Genomic DNA, 24,356 nt, shown 5'->3' on the forward strand with positions numbered 1-24,356 from the left:
TCAAGCCTCGCATTGGGCTCTGTGCTGACAGCTCGGAGCTGGGAGCCTGCTTCAGATTCTGTGTCTCCATCTCTCTCTGTGCTCCTCCCCTACTCATGTTCTGTCTGTCCGTCTCTCTCTCTCTCAAAAATAAATAAACATTAAAATAAATAAAAAGAAAAAGAAGTCCAACCAATATTTAAGAAAGAAAAAGAAAAAGAAAGAACAAATTAGGAATGGCATAGTGTACTGAAAGTAGTGAGTATAAGTATCATTTTGTGAAACTTTAAGTTTTATGTATATGTGCCTTCAGGTTGTAATGTAAAATGCATTTTTTGGTGTGTGCTTTACCATCAAAAGAGCAAGAAATACTACTCTAAGGGATAGATCAATATCAATATCAATATCAGTAATTTCCCTTCTTTGTTTGGCTGGTCATGGTGGACCAAATGCTCTAGAGTAGAGTGGAAGAGACCGTGGAAAACATCAGTTTCTGAGGGTGGCATCTGCCTAAACTTTGCAAAATCCCTTTCATTGGTGGGACAGGGTACTTCCTCTTGGTTTCAACAGTGCTCACTTAGATAAGGGACCATCTATAAAGGCAGATATCCCCTTCTGCCTCCTCCATGATACATATTAAAGGAACTGGAGGCTTAATGCAAAGCAACAGAGAAATCTTAAGGGCAGATTTTAAGACCACATACGTGTTTAAGAATTCTAAGTAAATTATCAATTGAAACTAATCTGCAGTTTCTATTCCAATAGACCCGGGAAAGGAAACAAAGAGGAGAGTAACGTTTGGAACCCCAGGCAAAACTAGCTTTCCATTTGTGAGCCCCTGTACTTGTAATATTTCAATGCCAGCTCGCTTTGTACCTATTCCCAGTTGTTTACAAGTCTGAGCTTCTTGCTAGACAATCAGCCCACAGGCCTAACTCCTCCAGCACCCACATGCACACTTGACTCACAGAGGCCCTAGTATCTCTCCAATGAATGGGGCCTATTACTCATCTGGCTAGTGTATTCTGTTGCTAACATGCATTTTAGCAGCCAGCCCATAGCATGCATTTTATCCCCCTGCTCCCCACCCCCGCCACATAGGTATTTGCTTTATTTTCCTATATTTCTTCAACTGTTCCCAATTGACCTCAAGGAGTCAAAACAGTTTGTAAAAAATGACAAAGAACCTGTCACAGAGCCAACAATCTACAGTACTTACTTAGGTTCAGAACAGCCTATGAAATGCTAAAACAAAATTTCTCCAACCTCAGCAGCTTGAATTGTTTAGCCATCATTTATATCAGTCAAAACCAAACTCCATGGTAGTACTGATCTGATGAGGGGAAGATTAGGAGAGGTGAACTACTCTTTTACGGTACCCACTTCTCTTTTATAACAAAAGAGCACTCAAACTCCTCCAAATTGAACACAGTTAGTAGGCAGTCTCGCCCAACCAAAAGCAAAATGCACCTCCATGGTCTAAATCCATTAATTGCAACCAAACAGTGTTGCCCCAGATCTGGCTTTGCTGATGGATACCACACACATGCAATCGATGCTCACTCTTCTGGTTCACACGGTCTTTTTAAAGATTGTCTAAAGCACATCTTCTAGCTTCTGTATTCCAAGTGCAGGGGAGGAGACTGCAGAGAAACCCACAGGCCTGCCTGACCTGGAGAAAGAAAATGCTGGGCCTTACAGGAAACAAAAGATCCCGATAATGCATGTGAGCTCAGTAACCATCCACAGCAGAACGCTGTGCCTGCAGCTTCCTTTGTGTGCCCGTGTTCCAGCTCAGGCACCAGGCCACAGGCTGCAAACTCCAGGGCTACCCCCACGTGGGGCCAGGTTCATTGTGTAACCTCGGGCAACTCTCACTGCACTCTGATTTGGTGACTTCATCTGCAAACTGGGGGTGAATGTCCACGTATTGTTACCGAGGGGATATAAAAATTACAGATGGCTTCAGAGTCGGCTGTAAATAGGAAACAAGAAAGACCATGAGAGAGAACAGGACAAAGAACTGCTTAGAGGGAAATATAGACAATCCCTGACTTATAATTTTTTTTTTATTTTATTCTGGTGTGAAAGCCATATGCATTCAGTAGAAATTGTACTTCAAATGTTGAATCCTGATCTTTTCCCAGGCTAGTGATATGCCATAGGATACTCTTTCATGATGTGGGCAGCAGCAGTAAGCTGCAGCTCGCAGTCAGCTAGGCAATCATGAGGGCCAATAACCAATACACTTAGACAACCATTCTGTTTCTCACTTTCAATGCAGTATTCGATTAAGTGAGCTCTTCAACATTTCAGCATATAATACACTTTGTGTTAGATGATTTTGCCCAACTGATATAAATGTTCTGAGCACATTTAAGGTAGGCTAGGCTAAGATATGATGTTTCCTAGTTAGGTGTATTAAATGCATTTTTGACTTCCAGTATTTTCAATGTACAGTAGGCTTATTGGGATGTAACTCTTTCCTAAGTTGAGTAAGATTTGTATGCAAATCTTTGGAATATAACTTGGGGTTGCTTCTATTTGGATTGAAAAGAAGGAACAGATACCCTTAGTATTCTCTTTCCTGATAGAAGTAGTCAGAAGAGTAAAGAATAGAAGTAGAATAGGAACATCAGAAAAGAAGGTTGCTGACCCTACCCCAAATGCTTTTCAGTCTGGGAGCTGTGCCCCACAGTTACTCAAGAATATTTCTTCACAAGACAGCTCTTTAAACTTTTCTGGAAAAAAAGCTACAGACTACAAATTACCCTAAATGACCCCTGATTTTTTTTTTTTTCTACTTTGGTCTTGCTGTTAACCCATTTCTTTGTTGAGTCTACTTTAGTGATCCTAAAATATTATGCAAAACCTGATATAAATTTTGAAGTTTTCATCAAGATAGCGGGGTCCGTACTTTAAGTTCAAGTCAAACAACCTCAGTGTTCAAAGTTTCAAGAAATCCTACAAGTATGTGAGCATTTGCTATGTAATAGTTATGCCAAGCATGGTGGGAATCATGTATTAGTATTTTATGGCCTCCTATCAGAAAGCATCTACAATCTATTTGAGACAAGACTCAGTGCCCACATGAAAACCCAGTTCCCATGGACAACAATCAGCAGATCACAGCAAAGTGCAGACAGTGTGTCAGCGCTAATTTAGACAATACCAACTACAGGCAAAAAGGTGTGCCCCTAATAGTAGAGATCAGTGACAGCTGGATAGGAGGGCCTGAAGATGAACAGGATTTAGGTGGTTACAGGAAGAGAAGCAATCTCTTCCTTCAAGAGATTTTCTTGCCTTTCAAGAGGCAAGAAAGGAAAAAAATAACAATATGGCAAATACTTGAGACATAGGCATGTATTTGAAAGCAGAGAGATTGGGGCCAGCTTATGGAGAACTTTGAAAATGAGACAGAGGAGTCAGTGTGTGCCGGGGGCAGCAAGAAGTCACAGGAGTTTCTGTTTTTGTTGCTAATGGTAACTCCCTTGGCCGTATGTATTAGGCTTTATGTGAAAGAGTTAATGCAGCAGTGGTATGCAGGGCAGAAGCAGGGACAGTGGAGATTGGACCCCGGCTCCATCAGGGCCTCGTACTGAAGCAGGATAAGGTGAGGAGAGCCTTGTCTGGGGTGATGGAGGTGGGGAGGGAAGTCAGGGGTCAGGAGACCCTTTGGAGAAAAACACACCCAGCAGTACCTGAGGAGTGGCCTAGGATGGGAGGAGTGGCGGTGGGGTGAATTCTAGTTTCCAGCATTACTGACAACTGAGGGGAAACTGGCTTCCTGACTTAGGGGTGAGGAGGGAGCATATGTGGGCCTGGGCTGGTGTTGAGCATGAGGTGCTGGAGAGGCAGCAGGTATAGCAGTCCAATGGGGACCTGAGATAGCCGGGACTGCAGATCGGGGGAGCACTCTGAGTGCAAGGAAGATGGCTGTGGGAGAGCTGTGGGCCCCCAGGGTGAGAGAGGAGCAGAGAGGCCTGGGGGAGAGCAAACTCAGGGGAAGGAGAGAGGGAGGAGGCACAGAGAAAGGAAGCATCTCATTTTACTGGATGCATGCATGGGTTTTCCTGGATGCATGTGTGTATGCGTTGCATGCGTTTTAGTGGATGCATGTATGTATGCATGCATGCATGTATTTGTGTGGCCTCTCAATTTATGTGCACGGGTTTGAATTCAAGGACTAGATAATACCTTTTGACAAATGAAAGAGAATACTGTACAAATTCTGTAAAACTTCAGATAGTTATTTCTTCTAAAAAGGAATTATTTTAAAAGGCTGGTTCGTTGCAAATTGAGATGAGTAACAAATGAGTAGAGGGCGATCACCAGAAGGCAGGACAGACAAGGCCCGTGGGGCACTCTGAGCGGGAAGAGAGCCATGGGGCAAAGAGTGGGTGCCATGCTGGGAGCCAGGAGGGTAGAGATGGGGGTGGGTGGAGCAGAGGAGTCATCTTCCAGGAGGAGCAACAGGGAATCCGAGACCCAGAGGCTGAGGAATGTGAGCCAGAGAAAGCCAGGGGGTTCGAATTCAAAATGAATCCCTTTTTGCGCCTATCTGTATGTTTCTTGACCGCTGTTTCTGGCCATTGTTGTAATATATTATCAACATCTAATTTTAGAGGAACTATATTTCTAAATCTTACCTAGTAGACACACAATACTCAGAAGTCTCAAGAGCCCTTATGTCATCAAGTATATACCATTTTGTTCACGTGACTGCTCACACACTCAAGGCAACTTCTCAGCGGGAGAGTCGTTTAAGGGGCTTCACCTACAACTGCATTTCCTCTGAAATTTCGAATTCCAGTCCGCTCACTCTGTAGTCCACTCATTCTTTGACCGCAGCCTCTTAATATTCACCTGGAATCCTCTGCCCACCCCTTGCCTGCTCCCTAACACTCCACCCCACCCAGCAATCTCCTGACCTTCCTTCTCGCCCGCCTCCCTGTCTCAGATGCAGAATCACCTGGCACCTTTGCCCTCCTCTCTCTGTTCCTGTCCTTCCACCCCAAAAACCCCAGACCTCGGGTGCCTCCTGTCTTCCCTACTTCCCCAACACCTGTGGCTGCCGGAGATGCGGACGGTGTTGCCACAATGGCAGTATCTAGCTGTGGGCAGAGGGCTCCATGCTGTGTGACCAGCCTCCACTTCTCCTGGACCTTCTCCCTCTCCTGTCCCCTCATCAGCCATGCTCAATCTTCCCCCTCTTCCGAGGCCCGTGTCCTTCACTCTTTGCAGATGGTTTCACCTCCTACCTCAAAAAAAGGAGAAGACATCACACGCATTGTCCCTTCTCATCCCCACGTGTGCCTCCTATTCACGGCTCCACAGGCTGGCCCACCTTCTCCAGTCCCTCCATAAAGCACACTGACTGCCAGGGAGACACAAGCAAGGCACTCATTTAGGGCACAAAACATAAAAGTCATAAAAGTATAACTATAAACTAATGCTTCTTCAGTAAGTCAGTTTAAAAAATACCTCAGTACTTTAAACCTTTTATCTTTAAAGTTGTATTACTTACAGTCCCATGTGAGACAGTTTTGGGGGCCTGTCCATGCATAACTCAAAGGAAAGACATATGACATTTTCTATCTGTCTTTATGTGGCATTTTGTTCTACATTCCAAGTATTTCTTTCCTGGCTTGTTTTGATCATCTAGTCCCTATTAAACAGAGCTAGTACAAATCCTCAAGAGCCAAACTGCCATATAAAAAAAAATCAGGCTTAACCCTGAATTTACTAGAAAGGCTATAATTTGATCTTCATTCATTTTTCTTAGTTAAATTAGTTCTAGTCATTGGTGATGAATATCACAACTGGGTACTGTTTAGTACTAATTGCCTATTCTATTTGCTCAAAAAAGAAGGAAACAACCCAAAATTTGAATTTATAACTCAGATTTTAAGTATGAAAAATTAAATATTCCCTCACTTGGTATTTTGTTCTTTGACTCATATTTGAATGTTGCCAATACAAAGCTGGTAAAAAAGGAAGAATTCCACCCAATAGCTGCCTTTAGGTGTTTTTGTGACTGTGACTTTGGCTCTATTAGGCTCAAACCATGGGCAAAGACTAGAAGCCATTTGGAATCATTATCCCTTCGCAAACAATACATTTATAGAGTTAGTTCTTGATTCAGTGTTAGCCAAAGACTTTAAATCCCAACTTAGCAAGGATGGATGTGGGATAGAGGGAAAAAGTGAGTTATACAACCTACAGTGTGAATCCAGTAACAAGCTCCCCACCTATATAAACTAAATTATATGTTCCTTTATAAGTTAAACATGGGTGTAGATTTCTGTTTCCTGATTATGGGAAAAATAAAGACAAGGAAATATCAAATGAACAAACAAGTAAAGACAGTCCCTAAATAAAAACAGGTCCTAAGGAAACTGGTGATGACGGACTACAGAGTATTACTATATTTTAGAGGAGTTATATGAGAAGTCAGTAAAAATTTCCAATAACAGAATTTGAAACAAACAAAAAAGCAGAAATACAAAGTAGGTCTCAGAGAGGTCAAACATTTTCTCTTCTAAGCTTGGCCTTCTGTATTCATTCCTGAGGCATAGTCATTTATGTTGACAGGGCTGCTTGCTCTTTTAAATACAGTTCTTGTCAGTTTTGTTTTTGGCTAGTTAAGAACAAACTTCTCCTTTTGCCCACTCTGCTAACTTGGGAGAGTTTACTGTGCTCCTGGCTTTGTACTAACTGCTTTACATCTATAGAAATGCACAGCAGCCTATGAGGAATAAAGGATCTCCATGTGTTGCAGAAGCAACTAAGGCACCCAGACATAGGGTTAACCATGTAAACTCTGAAATTCCAGACCCCGTGGAAGCTCAGAAGCAGCTGATGGGTTCCAGGTCCCGTCCCTGAGCTCTGCACCTGCCTTTCTCCCTGGCCCTGGCCAGCTGCTTTTCTTGGAGCTCCTTCTGTATGGGAGGGCAGGGAAGCAAGTGGGGCAGGGCCAGGAGAATCTATCCAAGAAGGCAAAGAATCTGCTTCACTTAAGTTTGGAGTCATTCACATTTTACTACCACCTGCATTTTGTCAGAGCCTGTTCTCACTCTCTTTATAACCTACCCCTTACTTAACCTCCCACCTCAATTTTCCCTCCTTCCTTTTCTTGGTCCCAGTAGCAAGTAGAAAGTAGTAGTAGTAGTAGAAAGTAGATAAAAGTGACCTTGTGAGTTTGTGCCCTTTGGGTACCTAAAGTCATTCCTCCACAAAGAAGATTGGGGGATTTAAGGTGGAGATTCAAAGTGGCAGAAGGGGGTTAAAAATAGGTAAGAAGGACAGAAGGAGAGGAGAGTAAAAAGTCTAGGACTCAGAAAGGATGTTTCAAGCAAGTGTTTGATAAATAAGTATTGGATGAAATGAAAGGTACAGCTGAGGTAAAATATGAAAAATAGTGATTTATAAATAGGGTGACAATATAACCCAGTATAAACCTGTTATGTAAGCTAGACATACAAGCTTCTTGTCCAATGGCAGTTCACATGTCCCACTCTAAACATTATATTTGGAAAGAGCATTTGATCAAGGGTTTACAGAGTACAAAAAATAACAGTGTAAAATGTAGGAGGTATATATAATATTTCTATCTCAGTCTATCAACATTTTTTATAATAAGTTAACTATCATTTATTAAACACCTACCTATTCCAGCCATTATGCTGAGCAGCCCTGCAAGTAGGTAATGCCTACATTTAATTAACTCAGTGAATATTAGTTTACAACATACTGTGTAGTGTAGGCCACAGGCAGGATGCAGAGAAAGCTTCAGAGATATGTCCAGTGTAGACGGCCTAATGGAGTAAGCACATGTTCCGGTGCAGTCTGGAATCTGGACCTGCGCGAAGCACAAGGGGCGGGGGAGGGGGGAACAAGAGTTTTAGAACATGAACAAAAGTAGACTTATATTCTGTTGTTTCCATTTACTGGTCACATGAGCTTGACTTCTCTCTAAACCATGTACCACACAGTCTTTTCCAAGGATCATTTGAGACCATTTGTTTGACAAAGTAAGGTCCAAATCAGGTGTTCAGTATGTGCTGATTTCCCTTCTCTAGAAGTTGTTCATGCATCTGTACCATGATGGTTTAGTTAGTAGATGACTCGTATTCTTCAGGGGTTATTTTCCTTTCAAAATCCGATAAAAGTTTTTAAAAATACTGACCTGGTTGCTAAGGGCCACTTAACACATCCCAAATACTATTGAGACTGAGAACAGAAGTATCATTACTAATTGGCTGAACATGCCTTTCCATTGTCTTTGACAGGAAAGAACAATATGGTTCCCACAAGCACTTAAAACATTTCCACGAAGATGACACAGCCAAAAGATTATAAGACCCTGTAAATTATGGAGAAGGAAACCTGAGCTGAGTCAACTTTTTAACTTACTTTGCCTAGAGCACTATCAAAAAGTTGTAGAAAAAGTTGTAGGAAAAGGAATAAAGAGATAAAATGTGAAATCTTACATGGATCTTAACTTGTGTAATAGTATTTTGAACTTGGACTTTTGGTAGCTTAGCGTCTGCAGACATAGTAAAACATTCCTTTGTGTAGAAAACTGGCTTCTAGGGTTAAAGCTGTCACTATAGAATATAAATCTTAAAAATAAGTTACAGATGAAAGCCAGCCTTTCAATTTCCAGCATTAAAATGTAAAAAAAAAAAAAAAAAATCACTTTGGTTATTCAGAAGTTTACATTTCACCTGATCAAGTTTCTTATCTTTCAGTATGAAGATTCTTATACCTCCTACCTATATGCATACTGTAAGGAAAATATTCTGGATTTGCACTGTTCTGGCTAAATCTTTGCTGGCAAGGATTCTATGTCAAATGGAAAAGCTCTTGTAATAATTTGCTGTGCCTAAATTTCTGGAACCTAGACACAATATATGCAGCTTTTCACAAGATTATTCTAACAATGGAATAAAATAATGGCTATGGAAATATTCCAAAAAAGGTATTTGCTACAAAATGCAAAGCTTAGATCAATTCAATTAAGTATAAACAAAATTCCAAAAAGATAGGATACATTTTGTTACTTTGAGAAGAGACCATTTTCTTCTGAATTTCTCACAGTTTCTTCCTACCGCATCCTATGTTCTATTATGTAGATTATAGAGCAGTAGGTCCTCAGAAAGAACTCTACATTTACAATTTGAAAGTCACCAAGTGCAATGATTCTCGCCAAAGTGACCCATTTTAAAAGATGACCCATTTCAAAACCCAGGAGTTCGTATTCAAGCTGTTCTATATTTAAGAATTAGAAAGTTATTTCACTTTCCTACAATCTCCTTATTTGAATCAGTCTTTTATAAAAGGGGAATTTGATCTCCATTTGAATGAAGTATAATATGACACTTTTGCTTGCTACAGCCTGCACTTGGTTTTGAAAATTATTCCCTACCTTTTGAGGTTTTGGGGTTTTTTGTTTGTTTGTTTTGTTTGTGGGCAAGGCATTTATGTGTAATATCATTTATGCCTCCTAATCATCCATTTCTCATTCCTTAGAAACAGCTTCTCTGAGCGTTAGCTTGAACTTTCCCTGTCATAATACTCATTCCCATCAGAAGGTGGGGACGGATGTGAGTTAAAGGGAGTCAGCCTCAGCCTTAGCCTCCCAGTGCTCAATAAATACTCCTGGAGGGTGCCCGTGGGAGCTGGGGGAGGGAGAGAGAGAAGGAGCAAGAGAGAGAAGGGTCATTTTAAGTATATAATGTAAGTATTTCAGGTATTGAATTTATCTTGCTTTAAAATAATAAAGAGTTGACCAAATAAAGCAGTCCCCCTCCCCCATAACAGGACATAAAATCCACCATAAGTTTCTTTGGAGAAAGTTGAAACCTCAGCTGCCAATCACCGGTCTCCCTTTCGAAATTTCAGGAAGGGATCTGTTCAGTGCTACCCCTGCACACCTCTACCTTTGAGCATCCTTTTCTGGGTCAGTTTCAGTTTCTCACATCCCTCTCCCTTCCCCCATAGGGACCAGGCAAAGTTCCCAAAATAAAGGCACAGAGGAACAAATCCAATTCTAATAGATGTACTTTCATTAGAGAATTACCCCAGATATGAGCTACAAGCCACCACCAGCCACTGTGCGGTTACAACATCGGTGTCTCTTTAACATGACCCATAACCTATGATAACCAACACTGGATAAGAAAAAATATGGGCTGTGTAGTTAGAATCGGATGAAAAGTTGCTACTTTGACCTTTATCGAATCTGAGTAAGCAACCGGCTGTCACTTCGGGTTACAAAATAAAATTCGGCAGTCAAAAAAGAGTGGCAAAGACCTACCGGTAGCAAGAGAGGTCTTTCCCAGTTTCCCCTGCCTGCCCACTTCCTTGTCTTCCTTGTCTTCCTACCCAGTAACTCGCTGAAAGTTTCCCCACTCTGGCGGTTTCCTAATTCCCAATCAGATGCAGGCTTTCTACCCGAATTCACCCCTGCAGCCTAGGGGTGGTAGCACGGTTGGGGAACCCCAGCCGGAATCCGGGGACCGCAGGGCGCGGCGTTCGCCTGCCGGCTCCCGCGCCCCGACCCGCCTCGGTATTCCCCATGCGCGGCGACCGTCTCGCCGGAGCTCCCTGGGGAGGAGGAACGCGCCGGGCCCCGGGAAAATTAACCCCAACTGGAGCTCCGGGGCCCCCAACCTACCTGCCGCACCCGGGCGGCCCTTGGCCGGGAGTGTCGGCTGCCGGGCACCCGCGCCCACCAGCCAGAGCGAACAAAGGCGCTCCGGAGAGGGAACGCGCCCTCCCCTTCCCCACCGCGCCGGCGGGCGGCGGGCAACCCTGCCCCGTGGCGGTTAGGGCCTCCGGAGGCTGGGCCGCGCGCGGTCCGGGCCAGAGCAGCGGGCCGAGGCCCGGGTGTCTGCTCCAGCCGTGCGCCCCAGCCCCAGAGCGCATTCCAACCTGAAGTCCTGGGGCCACCCGTGGGAACCAGCGGTGCCTTCCCCTCCTCGCGGCTCTCTTCCCCTCTCGGCCCTTCAGAGACTTCTCGTGGTCCAGAGAGAGCAAAAGGAGAGTCCGAGTCTCCTTTCCCGTAGCCCGAGACCTGCTCCGGTGAGGAGGCACGGCGCGGTGGGGCCGCAGTGCCGGGCAGGGGCGGGGCGGAGCGGAGGCTGGGCGGCCCGGAACCCTCTCTGCGGACCGCGGGAGTCCGTCTCCCGTCCCCGGCACAAAGAACCAACTATCCGGGGAGCTGAGATTTATCCCCGCCAAGCGTGCTAGAACTTCCCCCATTCAGTGATCCGGAAGGGAAGACAACATTTCCACCCACAAGGGCCCTCGGCCCCCGTTAGGATGCGGTGGGCTGCAGAGCACTTTTTTAAATCGCACATATTAATTCCATATGAAACAACTGGTCTCAATACACTTTTCACTAGGAAGTAGAATTCGGTAAACTCATGATCCATTCGTGCAGCACACGCAACAGTTATACAACTACGGTGGGTAAGTTTTGACTGAGTTCTCTGTTCATCTTTTTTTCCTTGCTCGAACAAGAGTTCTAAGGGAGGCTAGTCTTTTAAAAGATCTCGTCATGCCACTTATGCCTTGAGCTTCTGGGGCCTAAGTCACAAAGGAAGAAAACTCCAATTTACATCAAACTAAAGCTTCACTACAGCAGTTCCCCCCCCCCCCCCCCCCCCCGTGATTTTACTTACCTTCAAGCCCAACTCAAATTCAAAGAGAGCTTAGAACAAAACTCACCAAGTCCAAGCACAGCTCCTTAAACCCCCAAGTCAGAGGTCGGCTCTCTTGCTGGCATCGGAGCCAAAGTCGGTGGTCTCAAGAACAAAACTTGCCCGCTTTAAACATCGGGCGAGGACTAGGCAGGCAGCGCGCTGGACTCCGCTACCTTCCCCGGAGGGCGCGGGCTGGAGCCGGCAGACCGGGGAGGACCCAATCAGGGGCTCCCGGCGGAGGGCGGGGGCGCGGCAGCCTGGAGCCTCCCCCGAGGCGCTGCCCGAGCGCGTCTCCAGCACCTTTTGGTGTCACTGCCAAAGCCGAGCCTGGCCTACGCCTCTCCCACCAACACAGCATGTTGGTGAAGGTGATGGGTGCCGCCCAAATCTGTTCTTGTTGGTGCGCGACAACTCCAGGAAGTGCCCACCCCATTACTTCCTCAGTTAATAGAGATCATTTACTCAGATGATAGACTGTGAATCACAATCCTCAGGAATGGCCCATTTGAGTAGTTTCCCCCTTTCAAAATACTCCATGAATGTAACTGGACAAAATCAGGAGAATACAAATTTCTAATAAGGAAAGAGTATTAAAGTATGGGTTTGGTTTCCTGCCCCCCAAATGATCTGGCCTTCTCTTAATAGAACACACATTATCATTTAACAGGTAATATTTTGAAGGGTTTTGCAATTGTACATATTTCAGAACACGACAGAAGACAAAAGATTAACCCAAATACTTCTGTAAAATGAAATCTTTGGGTTTTTTATTGTAAAAGGAATAAGGTAATGGGTTAAAAGTAAATTACTGAATCAGGGTTTGAAACTGTACACACAACATTGTATTTATTTCAAACTAGATTTTTAGGAAGTTTTATAATTGCTTTCTTTAAGCCCTCCACCATATTTTCAACCACACACCTCTTTTCATATATTACCCATAGAGAACATGGCCCAGCATTGCCAAGAGATCACAGTGTCATATGCATGTCAGACCCCATACAGAAATATTAATATAGTGGATTTGTAAGGGAGTCACTGACAGTGATCCATATATAAGCTGATTTGCTGTTATTATAGTGCAGATCACCTCCCTTCTTTATCTATGGGAAATAAAACCCTGACTGTGTTCCACATACAATCTCTTGCCACCCCCAGCTGGCATATGTGTGTGTTCTATTTATGCACAAATATTCAATTACCGTTAAATACCTTTCAGGTCATTTGGAACCAGGCCCTTATACATATGTGTCAACACGTGTGCCCCATGTGTTGAAATACAAACTGACTCAAACATTGAAAAACACATATAAAAATCATATATATCATCCTATTTAGAGATGGACACCCCAGACAGATAAATGATTTCAAAAGTGAGTAGAAGGTTGTTAAGTGGATGTGTGGCTTGAGGTGAGGATGTGGGCGAGAGATGGGGCCCAGCAGAGTGACACCTGCCCTGACCCCCCTCCACCTCCCATACAGGGAAGAGGGCAGCAGCCTGGGAGGTTCCTTTGCCCATCTGGGAGGATTTCCTGCAGGAGGCTGGTTCCCTATCCCACCCCACAGGGAGAGGAAGAGGATGATGGACTTGATGATATAAAACAAAGTATTCATGCTTCTTTTATGAATGCATAAACGAAAATTCTGTGTGAAAATTCTGAAATTAGTTGGAAATAAAATGAAAAGATAGTGGTGATGCTGATTTGACCAGCACGAAGAAGAAGGACAGTGTCACCACCATGTCCTCAGTGTCCACAATAACTGTTTGTGAACAAAGATCATTATGATTAGATTTATAAATGACTTCCAATCTTTCTCTCAGAAATGTGCTTTACAGAGCACTAGAGAACTATGGAAAATACTGGAAAAAGTACTGTAACATCAAGAAGGTAAACTTGGAAGAATTGCAATTTGCATGTTAGATTTTTTTGTTTATTTATTTTGAGAGAGAGAGAGAGAGAGAGAGAGAGAATGCACAGCAAAGAGGGAGAGAGAGAATCCCACGCAGGTTCCATGCTGTCAGCACAGACTCCAGACTTGATCTCACAGAACTGAGCTGAAATCAAGAGTCCAACGCTTAACTGCCTGAGCCGCTCAGGCACCCCTGCATGTTAGATTTAGAAGGGGCAAGATAGGGCAGAGATAGTGCAGAGGGGAAGCAGATGTCAGAGAGAGGACCAGCAGATAGGGTGGCAGGGCATTATCATTGGTCACGTGTAGGGAAGACTGAGACCTGCGTTCAAGAGAACCTGGGGTGTGGTACAAGCCAAAGAGACTGGAAGAAGAGATGAGTATCAACTGAAATCACAAAAGCAGAACCATATTTGATAACTGACTGGCTTAATGCCTAACACGGCTGGAGCATATGGACATATGCCAGGTTTGACTCATTCAGCTTAAATTTGTACCTTCTGGACTCCGTTAGACAGGAAATTTTCTCACAAACGCTATACAGATACTGTCCTGTGAATTCAGACACCCCACAGTCTGCGTGTTCAGAAACCAGCCAGGTTGTGCAAGGCCTGGGCTGCTAGAGAGATGGGGTGGTGTCCTGAATTCACTCCCTGCCCACCTCGGGATCTGGGCAAGTGACTCAACTTCTCAGCACCCCACAGTATTCCTGCTTGGATGGGTCCAGTGAGGACCTAATACAAAAGCAATCACGTGTGAGTGCTGAGCATTGGTCCTACCACCTGTACAGGCTGCCTGGACAGCTGTCATCCTCATACCCACCCCAGGCTGCAGAAAGCCCCTCTCCCACAAAGAACCAGCAGAGGCTCTTCATGCTGCCTCCCATAATCGCTCTAAAAGGAAATGCTTGTTTCTTTGACATCTTCAGAAACACATTTTCTGTTAATACAACATCACCCATTAAAATAATGCAGCATCTCTTTGCTGCCTTTCCCTCCCTTACTGCCTGCCAAACCCCTCCCACCCCACACATATCCTTCGGGTTTCTTTTCTCTCAACACTTGCTCCTTAGTGATCCCATCCGTTGCCTTTAGTGCCTGATTTATATTTGTAGTCCAGATTCTGGGCTCCGAACTTGAATGTCTCCACTCAAATGTGTTACATAAGTCTTAAGCTGAGCATGTGTGAAATGGAATATCCAAATGCATACTAATGAACTGGTGAATGGATAGGACTTGAATGCCCCAAAGGCCAGAATCCTCTTCCCTCCCATCAGTGGACCCAGCCTAATGAGTGACATGTTAATAACAGTCCATGGCATTTTGTCTCTGTAGAAATTGTGGATCTGTTTTCCCTACTCTTAGTCCTCAGACCTCTTGAGGACAGAGACCATGTCCTGCTCATCTCCAGTTCCCTTGCAGAACCTCCCACAATGCCTGGCACAGAGCGAATACGTATTAACTGCCAATCAAGTTGAGTTTTTGCTTAAAGCATCCCACACTCATCAAATTTTCAAACTTTCATTCCAAGAAGATGAAGCAACACAATGGCCCTGGTATACTGCTCCCGTGATGCCATCGAGGCCCAACACAGACACTGGAGGCACTCTAACGCCTTTCCTAAAGCTCTTGCCTCTGCCCCTGTGTTTGGCACCATTCAGCATTCTCCCTCAGTTCCAGGACCTTGGCGGGCGGATGAAACCATTGTAGGTACACCCAGAACTGGAAGATGAAGGGAACTGATGGCACACAGCAGTTCTCATCCCCAGGCCATTCTCAGAATCCATCTTGTTCCTTTCTCTCCTCCTCTGCACTGGGGAAGTCTCCCCCACCCCCTGACCCTAGTGATCATCTCCTTCCACATCAATGCACAAGGGCATCTCTCATGTGCTCATCTACCTCTCATTAGGGGCCTCACAGGGATGGGGACAGTCTTGGAGGCAGGCCCTGCTCTCCGGGCCCTTCCTTGGCCCAGGAGAGCTGATAGGGTGAGCCTCACTGGGGGAAGGATTCGGGGAGAGGATTGGGGGTGGGAGTGAGGTTGGCACAGGTTTTCCCTCCATGCTGCCAATGCTCAGACAGCCCCTGTGACAGTGACTCAGTACCACTCCCTGACAGTGGACCGCTCAGCATTCCCTCTCCCCTCCCCACCTGCAGATCTGACACCTGCTCCACACTCCCAGGGCCCTATGGGGTTCTGTGCAAGTTCCAAGGGGCTGCCTCTCACTCCACCTCCTCCTCCTACTCAGGAGGGCATATCCAAATTGAGTGAATGAGTGACATTTGTGGAGGGACGATCTTGAATGCTGTCTGGTTATCACTTATATTTTAAAAGACAACTCACCAGCCTTGCCAGAGCTATCTATCTAAGGTGAGCAAAATGACTTGGGTCCTGTGATGGGGTGGTACAGGGGAAAAGAGGAAAAACACAGAGCATGGGAAATGTTCAGAAAATAGTTATTGGCTACAATATGGGGGCTACATGCCTGGCCCAGATGCAGTCATTTGTGTTAGAAATTTTGTACTTAATTAAGTTTGGTTGTGCTGATATTTAAGGGACAATTAAAATATAATTCTCTATTTCTCTTTTCTTAATAGTTAATAATTACTAAGTGCTCATTACCTGCTTTATGGAACATATGGGGATCAAATCCCACTCAAACCAATTCTAAAAGACAGTTACAGGCCTTCCTGAGAATTTTATTGAGTATTACTTAAAATAAGTGGCCCATTAGTTAAGAGTTAGAAATGGTTTTCTTATACTGAGATCTTTCTTATAATAGCACTTCCAAAAGGCCAGTTCTAAAGTCCTTGATAAATCATTAAAAACATAAAACATACATTTCATGAGTTAGTCTTGGTTAATCTGATGGTATAAGGTCATAAAGCCCAATATCAACACATATTTGACCCTGCAGATATAAGGCTAAGGAATACTGGAAAGAGAGAGCAATATCTCTGAGAGATATGTTTCTATCATATCAAATAAATAAATAAATACATATATACATACATACATAGGGGCGCCTGGGTGGCTCAGTCAGTTAAGCATCCAATTTCGGCTCAGGTCATGATCTCATGGTTTGTGGGTCAACACCTGCACTGGGCTGCACACTGCACCTGCTTGAGATTCTCTTTCTCTCTCTCTCTCTTTCTGTCCCTCTCCCACTCAGGTTCTCTCTCTCTCTCTCTCTCTCAAAAATAAATAAATAAACTTTAAAAAATAAGTAAACAAACAAATAAACCCTCTTTAGAAGAAAGGGATTGAAAGAATAATGGGATATCTGCTACGGAGAAACAGATAAGGATAGTTCTGCAAAAGAGGTACATAAGGCAGAGAAAGCAGTGTGTCTTTTCTCATTTTTTTTTAACTTTTTGATTTATTTTATACACATGTATTTTACCTTTGGGAATCTTTTTTTTGCAATAGACTTTGCATGAGGTAGAAGCTCATTAGCGGTCTCAGTTTTTGTCTTTACTGAAAATTATTGAGTTACGTGGATATTCCTATTGAAATTAGTACCAGCACTACCCTTTCCCATGAAATAATCATGGTTTCCTACCAACAGCGTTCCAGGAATCTCCTTCGTGTACCAGAAATCTCCCACAAGATGTCTTGTTATGTTTGGATAGCAGGTGTGCCTATGCACCATGGCTCTGAGATTTCTTGAATCTCACACATTAACAGATGATGGCCTGAGCCAACCCTTTTTCTCTAACCTGCTTACCTGTGTTCTCACTGTATGGGCCCTGTCATTTATGGAGCTATGCTGCAGAGTCAGAATATTGGGTACTATTTTAGTGGACTGACATTCACCCTTGGCATATCAGTTCCCCATTACTGGTTTTAGAGCTAGAGGGCCTGAACTTGACCTCAGTGGCAGCACCTAGCCAGCAATTTGACCTCAATCAAGTCACTTAATGCTCTGAGTCTCAATTTCCTCTTCTGTGAAATGAGAATAACAATTAATACCTACTCTTGCTCACAGAATTGGTGTCTGTTCCTCAAATCTACCATTCCTCCATTCAATAAACATTTATTGAGAATTTACCTACTTATAAGGCAAGGGGACAAAGATAAATAATACAGGACAAATACCCTGGAGGAGCTCTTTGTCAGGTGTTGAATGGATCAAGGAAGGTAAGGCACACATTAAGGAAAACAAGTCTACTTCACACCCATTAGGCCACTTAAAAAATAGAAAATAACAAGTGTTGACAAGGATATGGAGAAATTGGAGCTCTGGTGCATTGCTGGTGGGAATGTCAAATGGTATAGTCACTATGGGAAACAGTGTGATGTTTCTTCAAAAATTTAAAAATAGAATTGTCATATGGCCCGGCATTTTCACTTGTGGGTGTGTACCTAAAAGAACTGAAAGCAGAGACTCAAACAGAAAGTTGCCCACCAATGTTCATAGCAGCATTATTCACAAGAGCCAAAGGTGAAAAACACCAAAGTATCCATCAACAGATGGAAGGATAAACAAAATGTAGTATATACAAACAATGAAAGATATTCAGCCATAAACAGGAATGAAATTCTGACAAATGCTACAACATGGATGAACTTTAAAACACTATGCTAAGTGAAATAAGCCAGGCACAGAAGGACAAATGTTGTATGTTGTATGATTCCATTTTTAAACAAGGTACCCAGGATAAGAAAACCCTTGGAGACAGAAAATGGAATAGAGGTTACTGTGGACTGGGGGAGGGAGGGAGAAATGGAGAGTTAGTGTTTAATAGATACGGGAATTTTGGGGTGCCTGTGTGGCTCAGTCTGTGGAGCGTCTGACTTCAGCTCAGGTCATGAGCTCATGGTTCATGAGTTCAGGCCCCACGTCAGCCTCTGTGCTGATAGCTCTCAGAGCCTGGAGCCTGCTTGGGATTCTGTGTCTCCCTCTCTCTCTCTGCCCCTCCCCTGCTTGTGCTCTGTCTCTGTCTCTGTCTCTCTCAAAAATAAATAAACATTAAAAAAAAATAGATACACAGTTTCAGTTTGGGATGATTGAAACTGTTCTAGTGATGGCTGTGAATGTGATATACATTTTGAATGTACTTAATACTACTGAATTGTACACTTAAAACCTGTTTAAATGGTAAATTTTAAACACAATTAGAAAAATTATAATCCCTAAAATGCTATACAAATGCAGGATTGTTATCTTGAATTAGCATTAATGAGATTGTGTTTATAAGCAGTCTCTCTTTTAAGAAGTGTAGTATGTGTGAAATTCCTTTGTCATTATTTATTATGTGATATCGAAGAACAAGCATCCACCCAGATGAACTTTAATAATAATTTATTTATGCCCCATCCTCTTCCAAAAAGAATTTGAGGTAGTATACTCTAAATGCATCAGAGTAATGAGGCCAAATCCAATGGACATAAGAAAAAATATACAAACAGATACAAAGAAGAGAGAACAAATGGCACTCAGCAGCAGAGCAAGAGTCTCTCAACTTTTAGCCTTCCAGAAGCCAGGGAAGTGTTTGCATTCATCAGACCTTTTTTTTAATGCTTAAAAATCATTGGTTTCAACATGGTCATTATATGGGTCTATAGCGTCCATGTTGCTACCATTTACAGTTCTGAGAATGTATTGTATAATATGGAACACCTAATCGAAACAGAAGAAAGATGTCGAACTAAGAACATCTTCTCCTAAGTCAGAGCCCTCAGGGCCCATTCTGTGCTAATGACAAGGGTTCCCGGAGAGTTGTCTACCCTGCAGGCCAAATGAATCTCCTGCACCTTCCCCTGGGCTCCTGCATCAAGTCTACACTGTAGCCCAGCAGGACAACCATCTCCTCCATCTGGGCCCCCCCCCCCCAACCACCTCCCTTGCTCCCCATCCAGCCCCTGCCCCAGCAGCGTGGTTCACGCAAGGCCCCCATGTGGCCAGAACTCCCAGACTCTGCTCATGTTTCCTTCTTCCTGGAACAGCCCTCTGTCTTCCTGGCCAAGCCCTCACATCTTACAGAGGACAGTTCAGATTTCACCGTCTCCAGGACGTCTCCAGCCCACAATGATTCCCCTTCTCCTTGCTGTCCTGGTGCACTTTCCATTTACACACTAGCTATTTAGCCCCTTGAGGATGTGAGTGAATGGAAAGTTTTACAAGTTTTGTTTCATTTCTTGCAGCAATGAAAAGTGAGGTGTGATTAGGCCAAAGACCACATCATACATTTTATTAGAAATGATAATATATTTAGAAAATGATCTTTGAGAGCCAGCAGGGATTCTCAAGATTATCTAATTTGGCCTTTTGACACATAAAGAAATGGGCGATACCCTGGGAAAGAAAGTGACTTGCTCAAGGTCACCATCTATATTTGAGATAGAAATAGACTTAAAAATTTAACATCCTGAAACCCAGTATTTTTACAACAGTATGCTAGTTTCATTTTAAATTTGTGTTTTATTTAGTATTTAGTAATCAAACAGGACTTTGGATATACCCCCAAACAGGTGAAGAGAGGTAGCGTAACATCTTGCGAAGAACATTGGCTTCGCCAAAGTGGTGGGTCTTCAGCAAGTCACTTTGTGGCTCTGGGCCTCTTGTTTTTTCATCTGCAAAATAATGATGAATTGGATGGTCTTTAAGCTTATATTTGTTTCTGGCATTTTGTGAACCTACTAGACTGTTGACCAGCCCCACCAGAGAATTTACAAGTACTGATTGAGCATACGTCTCTCACCTCTGCTTTCTCCTCTATGCTGTTCCCCTCAGCCTGGGACACACTTCTTCCAAACGTTTTCCCTTGCTTGCTTTCTTTTTTCTTTTTTTCTTTTTTCTTTTTTAGTTTTTGCTTGCTTTCTTTTTTAAACTCAGCTTAAACATCACTCAACTCAAAATTGGTAGTAGTGTCTCCTGCTACCCTTGGCTTAATTTTGTCCTCTCCTCTGCACTTAACTCCTCTGACTATCCAATACCTTACCACACTGTACTGGAGTCATTGACTTTCTTGTCTCTGCCTCTACACTATGAACTAAGGCCTGGGACCATGGTACATTTCTTGAGCCCAAGTGCCTATAATGGTGCCTGGCTAATGATAGTAGGGAACGTAATAAAGGATTGGTAAATGGATCTAACAGTTTTTACTTGGGAAGTGAGGACAAGACTGTGGCACCAATTTTATACGAAGCTGTTAGAAAGCATTTTCATGGAAAAGGGAGGATTGGAACTGAGTTTTCAAGAATCATTAGAATTTGACATGGCGCCTGGGTGGCTCAGGCGGTTGAGTGTCTGACTCTTGATTTCAGCTCGGGTCATGATCCCAGGGTTGTGGGATCGAGCCCTGTGTTGGGCTGTCTGCTGAGCATGGAGCCTGCTTAAGATTCTCTCTCTCTCTCTCTCTCTCTCTCTCTCTCTCTCTCTCTTTCCCTCCCTCTCCCTCTCCCACCCACTTTGCATGAGTGTGCTGTTTCTAAAATAAAAAAAAAATAAATAAAAGACTTAAAAAAAAGAATGACTGGAATTTGAAAGGGAATGTAAAGTAATAACACTGGCCTAACTAATGGTGGGGGGAGGAGGTGGCTAAAAGGAGTGGGTCAGATCAGTGTTACTTATTTGAATAGCAAAACATTTGCATTAGATTGTCTGGGACGTTTGTGCAAATTACAGATTCCCCCTATAGCTCCCACCCATTACTCCCCATTCTGGATTTGTAGGTCTGGATTTACCTTTAGAACAAGCTCCCTAAGTAGATTCTTATCACATGAATGGAGTCTTGAAATCCTGGAACACTGGCAATTGTGGGCGATTGGAAGGGGTTTTAAGTTTTTGAAGAGGGGGAATGGTGGCATGAAGAAAATGGAGCTTTATGAAAGGCACAGACTAGTGGTCTGCAAAACAGACTGAAGAGGGGGAGACCTCAGAGGCAAGGGGAACTTCCAGAAGTGCACCAAAGTATTCGAAGTGAGAGGAAGGGAGAGCTTGCTTTCTACTGGCCACACCAGAAATGGAGAATAAGCAGTGACTCCAAGAAACATATTGAAAGATGAAATGATGAGGCTTGGCAACAGATTGAGTATATAAGCAATAATGGTAGGGAGCAGTTTGAAATGACAACTGTGTTTCAGGGACCCTACAAAATGTCAGTTCCACTGATATACATGCTGCTTCTGTCTAATGAGTTCTGCTTCAGCTTGAGGTGATTGAGGTGTCTGGGAGACATCCAGGGGAGAAGCGTGTAAACTATTGGCAACATGGGCTTGAGCGTAACCACAGGTCTGGGAGGAAGATAATGACATGGGGTCAGTAGCATGAGAGAAGAGGAAGGAAGCCCTAGGAACCTGAGTTTAGACCTCTGGGAGCAGCAACATTAGACAGGAGGAGGAAGATGAAGCAAGCAGGGAATAGAGAAGAAACAGAGAGGTAGGTGGTGAATGAAGAGTAAATAAGAAAGAGAAACCAAAGGAAGAAAAAGGTTTAAGAAGGTGAGTATCCATTATGTCAGATGCTGTAGAGTTTGAGAAGGATAGGAACAGTCCTTTCAGAGTTGCCCAGGTGGCTCAGTCGGTTGAGTGTCTGACTCTTGATTTCAGCTCAGGTCGTGATCCCAAGGTCATGAGATCGAGCCCTGAATCAGGCTCCACACTGAGCATGGAGCTGCTTGGCATTCTCTCTCTCTCTCTCTCTCTCTCTCTCTCTCTCTCTCCTTCTCTTCCTCTGTTCCTCCTCCCCAGCTCTCATGCTCTCTCTCTCTAAAATTAAAAAAATGAAGAAAAAAAAAAGAACAGTCCTTTCAACTTGGCAAAAAGGGTTTTAAATGAAAACTAACTTTTAAAATGTGAAAATCTATAGCTCTTTCTGACATGTGCATTGTTAGCTATCATACCAGGAGTAAATAAAAACTCTTGATGGCAAATTGTGTTGACAATTAATGAGCAAAAATATATTTCTGACAGGTTGGTTTCCAAAAGGATGCTATTCTATTGGAGATATGGGAAGTGGGGAGGTGGAGGTGGGAAATGAAAGGCAATGGTTGAAAAAGGGAAACAGAGGCAACTGGGTGGCTCAGTCGGTTAAGCACCTGAGTTTGGCTCAGGTCATGATCTCATTGTTTGTGAGTTTGAGTCCTGTGTCAGGCTCTGTGCTATCAGTGCAGAGCCTGCTTGGGATTCTCTCTCTCCCTCTCTGTCTGCCCCTCCCTTGCATGTGTTCTCTATCTCAAAATAAATAAAAATAAAACTTAAAAAATAGTTTAAAAAGGGGGGGGGGGAAACAAGATTAGGATGCATGGACAAAGAAGAAACTTATCAGGAAATCCTAATAACATTTATGTACTTTAATGATCTAGCTTACAAAATAGGGTTGCATTGAGCTTTTAAAAATTTTTTTAGTGTTTATTTATTTTTGAGAGAGAGAGAGAGAGAGAGAGAGAGAGAGAGAGAGAGAGAAGAGAGAGAGAATGAGTCGGGGAGGGGCAGAGAGAGAGGGAGACACAGAATCCAAAGAAGGCTCCAGGCTCTGAGCTGTTCAGCACAGAGCCTGTTGTGGGGCTTGAACCCACGAACCATGAGATCATGACCTGAGCCAAAGTCGGATGCTTAACCAGCTGAGCCACCCAGATGCCCCCACATTCAGTTTTTTAAAAAGGTTCCATTCTTGCCCCTTGGTTACAGTGTCATCTGAAAAAAACATGAGGTGTCATACAGAATGGAAACAGATATCCAAAGCTCTGTTTTTATGCTAGCTTGAAATATGGCTTCAGAGGGGAAACAGTCCCTTAAAACACATTATCCCTCCTTTTCTTCCTTAATGACATAGGGGTCAGGGATGGAGGGAGATCCACTTTTAAATGTGAAACAAAGTGCCAGAATATACACTAGTATAGATTACATTACTGCAAGCTGATCTGGCATGGTTAACTCCATTTGGTGCCCTAATTACAGTGCTCCATCTCTGGATAGATATCCATCAGGACATAAATTGCTCTAGGTGTTCAAAGGTTTTTTATTACTTGAGTACCTTTAATGTTTTGTTCTTCATCTACATTATATATACTTGATGACTTGAGATGTTAAATCCTTGAGAGTCTTTTCTACAAAGTTATGTGCTTTGGAATAACGAAGCAGGCAATCATCAACAAGAATCATAAATTTTCTCCCATTTTAGAAAGTTATTAAAAAAAACAAAGGAGAGAAAAAAAGAATGGCTTACCAGTGGTGTTGAAGGCTATTTAAAACAAGATCTGAACTGAAGTCTGGGCTTATGGTGTTCAGGGGACTCCCTATCACTCTAGTTTTATCCATTGCACTCCAACAAGTAAAATGAAGCTACTGGATGAGATCTCTAGACTGTTTCCAAACTATAAACTGGGACATGACCTGATAAGCGATTTTTTTTCTTCTGAGTTGTGAATATTTTCTTGTGTCAGGTTCCCCAAAACTCCTAAGAGTCTCTGAGTTCTTATGGAACTGTTGGGTGATTAAAATTGATTTCTGCCCTCCACCTAGTGTTATCTGCCTTCTGACTTCATTTAATTGTCAATACGTCCTTAAACAGACCTGCCAAGTTGTTTAAGCACGATGCTTCATAAGGGCTTAAGAGACTGGCTGTACTCTGGTTTCTGTGGACGGTTGCTGTGGTCCTACTTAATGCCATGGCTCATGGAATAGATTGGTATTGAGACCTGTATTTCCTTCTGACATAGCAACTGCTGTCATTTTAGGATGACTGTAAAAAGCAAAAGAACCTCTTAGTGACTTTGTTACCTAAGTGTGATCTTAAAGTCTGTATACTTC

General features: G+C 43.3%; 1 protein-coding gene across 1 annotated transcript in view; it reads left to right on the forward strand.

Moving 5' to 3' along the window:
- The window catches only part of MCF2L2 (MCF.2 cell line derived transforming sequence-like 2), a 258,201-nt gene that overhangs the window by 170,078 nt on the left and 63,767 nt on the right, over positions 1-24,356 (forward strand). The window lies entirely within an intron of this gene.

Source organism: Panthera uncia, chromosome C2 (genome assembly GCF_023721935.1).
Source record: "Panthera uncia isolate 11264 chromosome C2, Puncia_PCG_1.0, whole genome shotgun sequence".
NCBI lineage: Eukaryota > Metazoa > Chordata > Mammalia > Carnivora > Felidae > Panthera > Panthera uncia.